Source organism: Micrasema longulum, unplaced genomic scaffold (genome assembly GCF_059751315.1).
Source record: "Micrasema longulum isolate JH-2025_06_02 unplaced genomic scaffold, ASM5975131v1 h1tg000637l, whole genome shotgun sequence".
Classification (NCBI taxonomy): domain Eukaryota; kingdom Metazoa; phylum Arthropoda; class Insecta; order Trichoptera; family Brachycentridae; genus Micrasema; species Micrasema longulum.
This window is the reverse complement of record NW_028277833.1, coordinates 136,927-143,938: the sequence shown is the minus strand read 5'-3', so window position 1 is coordinate 143,938 and position 7,012 is coordinate 136,927. Positions and strand designations below refer to the sequence as shown.

The window sequence follows — 7,012 nt, the reverse complement described above, 5'->3', positions numbered from 1 at the left end:
TGTGGGCACCGCCGAGGAGACTTATGTCCTCAGATGCGGTGTGCGGTATGGTATGATGCGGTCCTAGGCAACTCGTACGCTTTATAGAAGAATTTACGAAATGTGGACGGTCAAACGTTGCGCAGTGTGGAAATGCAAGCCTCGCCATTCTATCAATTCTTACAATGATGTTAAACTGTGCGTCCATCTCGAAGCAAAATCATCCGTATTTTGTATGAAATGTGTGCGTAATAAGGGTTTGAATCGGTAAGATGACACTATTTTTGATTTATTGACTTTTTTATATTCTCGCCTAAGTGCCGAGTCCCGAGGCATTTGCCACTCTTTGTGACTCATTGCGATTGAACTCGCCACCCTTTCGAGTGTTTTAATGGAATTTTACAGTCGTTGGACTGTAAAACTGCTTTTAATCCTTTATAGGACACACATCTTATGTTGATTTATGTCGTGCAAACCTGACAAAATGTTTTATTTTTAAGATTATTGCATTTGAAAAAGCTGTGTGGATGACCACTCTACCAGCGTAAGTTATTATGATGCTCTTGTGACATGAAACTTGTTATTATGAAATATCAGAAAATTAATACCCGGTACATGCGTGTACCAGTCTGCTCTAGGTGTCCTAGAAAGGGTTAATGTGTATAAAGTGGTAGGTTTTAATTTTCGACAGATATTTCAACTGAGATGAAGAAACTCTGAACAGATCTTCGGACCTAGTGTAGATCTAGTGTACTGCTTTTTGTCCAAGGTCTTCCTTAAAAAAAACAGGTTTTTGAACTGGTTGACCGAAGTGGAATGGACAACTAGGCTTGGCATTTTATTCCAGTTCTTGGGATTGAGGTGGAATTAGGGACGATAGAGCTTCCAGTTATGACCCTGTAAATTTGTATTGGGATATAATTCAGATACATCTCATGCAGGGGACAGTCCTAGTAATTACTGAGTATCTTATAAGTTTCTATGGAGTCCCCTCTCTTCCGTCATTCCTCTGATGATGTCCTAGTGAAGTCCTAGTGCTTTTAATCTACATTGGTAAGGCATCCTCTTGAGTAATTTGGGATTTTTGAAACACATCTTTGGACTTTTTCCAATAGCTCGATGTCTTTATACTCCAAAAAAGGTCTTACTTCTTGTATATTTTAAGAAATATATCGAGTGTTATTTTGGACGCGGTTATACTAAAACAGGTAGTAGAATTTGTGTATCTGGGAAGTGTGTTTATTAGGGATGGAAAGACTGAGAAAGGTATTGAAAGGAGGGTGAGTGCCGGCAACAGGGTGAACGGTGCACTGAAATCCACCTTGGCAAACAAATGTTTGTCGCACGAGGCAAAACTAGCAGTTCAAAATAGAGTTCTAGCGCCAACCCTAATGCGTCGGAGCGAAGTATGGAATTAGGAAAATAATTATGAAAGCAGGTTGAATGCTGTCGAAATGCGTTCTCTCAGGCTAATGTGTGGTAAAACGAAGTATGATAGGTGCACAAATGTCGAGATCTGCGAACTATGTAAGGCTGAAAGGTGCATTACCGACAGAATCGAGAAAGGGGCGCTGCGTCGGTTTTGACACGTGGAGCGAATGGACAGCGAAAGAAAGGCTAATAGTATCTACGATGCGAATGTCGATGGATGCAGAAAACGAAGAAGACCGAGAAAGACACGGCACGATCGAGTCCATCTAATACTTGAAGATGGGCATGTCGAGAGTAGGAATGATCGGCGTGCGTGCATGAGAAGATGGATGAATGTAGAGGAAGCGAAGTCTGTCGAGTGCTCTGATGTCTGCATCCCCTCCGCTGTAAGATTCTTCATCTCTCTCGAAACATCTGTCTGATGAACTTTTCTATAATGGACATACATACCTGAATTATTGTTATCAAATCTTAGAAAAATAATAATTAGCATTACTGAATAAAATAAACTTTAAATTTATAAGTATTTTATTATTATTAAATTATACTCGAGCAGTATGAAGCTGATGTTTTTGTGTCACTGGATTTTAAATATTCACATAACGTCTGTCTGCATAAGAGCAACGTCCTGCAGTACATTCGCGCCATGGAGACGCGTAGAACATAGGAACGTGGCCTGTAACGGGTCGTGGCAACGCCCAGTCAGCCCAAACAGTCAACCCGAGCGAGTCAACCCAGTATAATTTAAATATCAATCTTAATATGAAAACTAAATGAATCTCTCAATTTTTTCCTTTCTTTTGATACATGGCATATAGCAATGACATGCACAGCATTTATTTATTTACTTTTTTTATATTTTTTTTTGCACCACAACAGGCCAGGAGGCCCAATTACAGTGGTGAATTACATCACAGAACACCCAGGCTTGAGAAAAATCACATTTTAATTTTTGTGTTCTCACCGGGAATCGAACCCGGAACCTTCTGTCTGTGAGTCGAGCATCTTGACCACTACACCACGGAGGCCGCCAATATAATTTAAACTTATAAACTCAAACATTGGTAAAATCATCAAGGAGTCTACTCAAATCCCTCCCACTAAGGAAAATCCAGTCCTTAACTCCTCTCTTAAAAATAGTTTTTGTCCTTGAGAGCTTGATACGCTCTTCCAAAATATTAAACACTCAGTTTGACTAATTAGAGATGTCTCTGAGCAAAAGTCGTTACGTGAGTGCATTGAAACTACAACAAAAACAGCTTTTTACATGTCTAACTGAGATACCGCACTCTTCATACAGAGAAAGTTTATTTTAGTTTTTAAAGATTCCAGTAATTCGAAAATTCGTTCGGGCTGTGGAGCTCCTACCTCAGCTGGAGATGGACAGAAGAATAAATAATTAATTTAATTATGTAGCGCGAGTGTTATGGCGATGAGGAGTCAAACTGGCTGCACTCGAACTACATTCTGGAACCGAGTGACTTTGTCGAGCTGACTTGTTGAGCTGACTGGGCGTTACCACGCCCTGTGGTCTCTTTGTAGGCCACGTTCTTTCGTTCTCCGTGTCTCCGTGGCGTTGTTGTACTGCAGGACGCTACTCTTATCTAGATGGCGCGTTCTTCTAATGTATTGTATTCAATATAAAATGATGACTCGCTTCATCGGTCGTCGGTCTATATTTCAGGTGAAATTATTGCATGTGTGTGTCGTCGATCAATGAACTGTGAACCCCACAAATCGAACAGACTCGGTTTTTAATTGTTCGTATTATTTAGACTATACTGTGTACATATTTTTTGATTTTCAGAGAAATTTCTCTTTTGTGGCCCCAAAGAGTGTTCAATATCCTGGACGAACATATTAAGATCTCCAAAACGAAAGCCATTTTTAGAAGAAGTGTACAAGTTTGGATTTTTTCTGAAGGAAGAGACCATTGCGGGAGACTGCTGAAAGACATTGCATAGATTTATATACTATTAAACATGTTGTCCAGATGTTTATGTAATAATTTTTATTTTTAATATTCTTTAATAATGTGCATGCTTCCTTTTTACTGTAGATTAAACAAACACCGCGCTAGAATGAACCTTTCCCAAACTTCTAGATGTAGGTTCTGCGGTGCAGATGGGGAAACACCTATACGTGTTCTATGTGAATGTGATGCTTTACATCGTAAAAGGAGCCGCATCCTCGGGGGACCACTGGTTAAATCTGAGGATATTAAAGAGCTCGCCCCCTACCTAATAGCCCGATATTTTACGGATCTGGGCTTGGAGGGGGAGATTTAGCAAAATGTTAACTCTCGCCTTCCACACAGTAGCCAGGCTCTTCATAGGTGAGAACTATTCGCGGGGACCCGTCACAATAGATCTTCACAGGTCACAGTGACCTCGGGAGCTTGAATAGCACTGACCCCCACCTCTAAGAATAAGAATGCTTCCACCTTCAATTATTTTTATTTAATTTCATTTTGTTGTATCCGAACTTGGCCTCATAGAGTTAGCGATAGAGATCTTTAAATAAATAAATATTATTAGTTTATTTAAAAATACTTTTGTTTTAATAATATGCTGAGGAATGTGGCATCAGGTAAGGAGTTTGGAAGGAGACATGAAGAGGATCCAGGAATGAAGAGGAATAAAAAATGAAGGCAAGTTATAACGATATTTATTTACGGACTTATTCAGTCTATTCAACAATGGCAAACACATTTCCTTGTTTAAATGGCGCAAAAATCATCACCCTATAGGGAGGTGCCATAACTTTAGCAAATGGCGGGAGTAAATAATTATTCTCAAATCTCACAACATCTTCGATATTTGCACAGAGATAATAAGATACAAGCTTTGCTGGACAGTATTCAAATCCCTTCATGAAATGGCTCCAAAATACCTATCGAACCTTCGTATTAGGGAAAATACATGGCAAAGAAAATCTACTCTTAGGTCAGCATTTGATTCAGGAAGAGGAAAACTTGTCGAAATCCGGCGCTCTCCAAACACTAGATTTGGAGATCGTGCTTTTGCCGCCGCCGGCCCCTCTGCCTGGAACCAGTTGCCTTCAAACTTACAAATCATCGACAGTCCCAGTCAGTTCAGATCCCAATTAAAATCCCACTTCTTTAGACTATCATACCCTCAATTTTAAATCTGGAAATATAATGTATCACTTAAGTTTAGTTAGAATTTAAGTTAAGATATACAATTGTAAAGCGCCCTTGAGGTGATTTTTTACAAAAATGGCGCTATATAAATCAACCAAATATTATTATTATTAAATGTTAGTTCTGCTTTAACATTTGTGAAGTAAACAAAACACGAATCGCTATGTTACACTATAAGAACGCACAATTCGTCGGCGGTAGTGGCGCAGCGTGAATACCGGTCGTCTGAAACCAGCTGGATAAGCACTACGGCGTTTAGGCGCTCGCCTAGAAGTGTATGGGACAACACGAGATGCCGCTGGGTCTGGCCGGCCCCGGAGCAGCCGTCCTGCCGAGAACATCCCGGCTGTGGCTGAAGATGTCGCAGAGGATCCCGAGTATCGACCGGACGACGTGCCACGTAATTGGCCATCAATCGGCGGCCTTTTTGGGATTGGAGAACATGTTGTTCCAACAGGATGGATCAACGGCGCATACTGAACGAGCCACAACCAATACTGTTCAAGTGATTTGTTTTTATTCTTTATTTGTACATTTTAGTGGTAATGGCTGGGGCCTTTTGGCGCAGCCGTTATGTTAGCACGCTCAGGGACTGCCGGTAGGCTTTCCGTTAGCGCGCTCCACCAAATTGATAAGGATTAACGTCCGCGTGTCACGCTCCGCAAAAGAGACCTCGTAAGCGTAACTTTAACTTCTCGGTCACGGACGGGAACCCTTATGTTGAAATGGTATGTGTAAGGTGCGATAGTAAGTGAAAGAGAGTACTCACGGTTTGTACGATGTTTATTACACTGAATCAATACAAGAGTTGAATAATGACTATTTAATTAATGTAGAATACGAAATACTAAAAACTAGATATTTAGATAAAACGTGGATGACGAAGCGATTCAGGTGCTGCACGAAGTGCGTGCGGTTCGGTGGGCGATTCGGGGAGACCTCTTCGTTTTCAGTTATTCGGTCGGTCTGGTGTGATTCCTTTCGTCTATGTTCGGCTATTGTCGGCTCACCGAACACGTTGACGCGTGACGTCGCCTGCTGGCGCCACAACATGCTGTGTTCACACATAATTGATGAACAATTTCTAAAATAACGGTTTGTAATTATTATACCAATGTCAAATGTATTGTTTATTGTTTGTGAACCATTATACAAAAAAAAAAGTACAAAACTTTAAAAATCATAGCGCTGATAATACGATATATATAAAAAATAGCGGACCCGACAGACGTTGTCCTGCCCAAACATTGGCTTGCCTGCTATTACCTTGGAAAAAACTTTTCATTGATAAGTAGGTACCTAGGTACTTGTTTATGATTGTATTCCGAAACTAAAAATGATTAATATTCAAATGTTGAATTTAAGTAGGTACCTAGGTACTTGTTTATGGTTGAATTCTTTTTGCAAATGTCAAACTCGGCTCTTTTCACTAATAGGGGTGCACTTTATTCATGAATGCTATTTTCAAAAATGTATTTAATGTCAGTTAATATTATTTTAGTATTACCAAAATCCAGTAAAAAGAAATAAATGGAAGAAATTATAAGGAATGTAAGGAAAGAATCTGATGGGGATCCATAAAAAGCAAGTGTTGTTTGTAAACATTCAAAAACCAACTTTATTTAAAAACAAAAAAACAACATCCCTCTATTTTTTTGTACATGCATTCTCGTCAAATGCAACGCTGGTAGGTAGATGAAAAATAGATTTATGCTTTTAACTTTTTTTTACAAATTCGATTAAAAAAATTAATATCTACGAACACGCGTAGCGCAAAGATCTACACTTCTCTAAAAACCACACTTAACCGATTTATATCGGCTAAGCAGTTTAGAAGGAGTTCAGTGATATCACAAGTACAGAGGAATTATATATATATATATATATATACTAGCGGACCCGACAAACGTTGTCCTGCCCGAACGTTGACAAAATACTTTTCATTGATAAATAGGTACTTTTTGGTGATATTCCAATGCTAAAAATTGTTAATATTCAAATATTGAATTTAAGTAGGTACCTATGTACTTGTTTATGGTTGAATTCCAAAACGTAAAATATATATTTTTTTTAAATATGACATTCTCTTTGCAAACGTCGAACTCCGGTCTTCTCACCAACAGAGGGGTGCACTTATGTAGGAATATGTTTTTTTTTAAATGTATTGGATTTAATATTATTTTTAGTATTACCAAAAATCCAGTTAAAAGAAATAAATGTGTAGAAACTATAAGGAATTTAAGGAAAGAATCTGATTGAGATTCACAAAAAACGAATGCTGTTTGTAAACATTAAAATACAAAAAAAAAATATACGCATAAAACGACATCTTTCCATTTTTTTGTACATGCATTCTCCTCGAATGCAACCCTGGTAGATTGATGAATAACACATTTACGGGCGCCGTGGCGCAGTTGGTTAGACGGCCAACTGTGAAAC

At 38.9% G+C, this 7,012-nt stretch overlaps 2 long non-coding RNA genes across 2 annotated transcripts; one reads left to right on the top strand and one right to left on the bottom strand.

The window, feature by feature from the left end:
- The first annotated feature begins 6 nt into the window (after positions 1 to 6).
- Positions 7 to 5,515, top strand: LOC148279973 (uncharacterized). Its single transcript, XR_015822736.1, has 2 exons — positions 7 to 3,411; positions 3,515 to 5,515. It is a non-coding gene; the product is annotated as an uncharacterized LOC148279973 (long non-coding RNA).
- On the bottom strand, positions 4,061 to 5,804 carry LOC148279972 (uncharacterized). Its single transcript, XR_015822737.1, has 2 exons — positions 5,343 to 5,804; positions 4,061 to 4,559 (listed from the first exon to the last, which is right to left on the bottom strand). It is a non-coding gene; the product is annotated as an uncharacterized LOC148279972 (long non-coding RNA).
- Between the last annotated feature and the right edge of the window lie 1,208 nt (positions 5,805 to 7,012).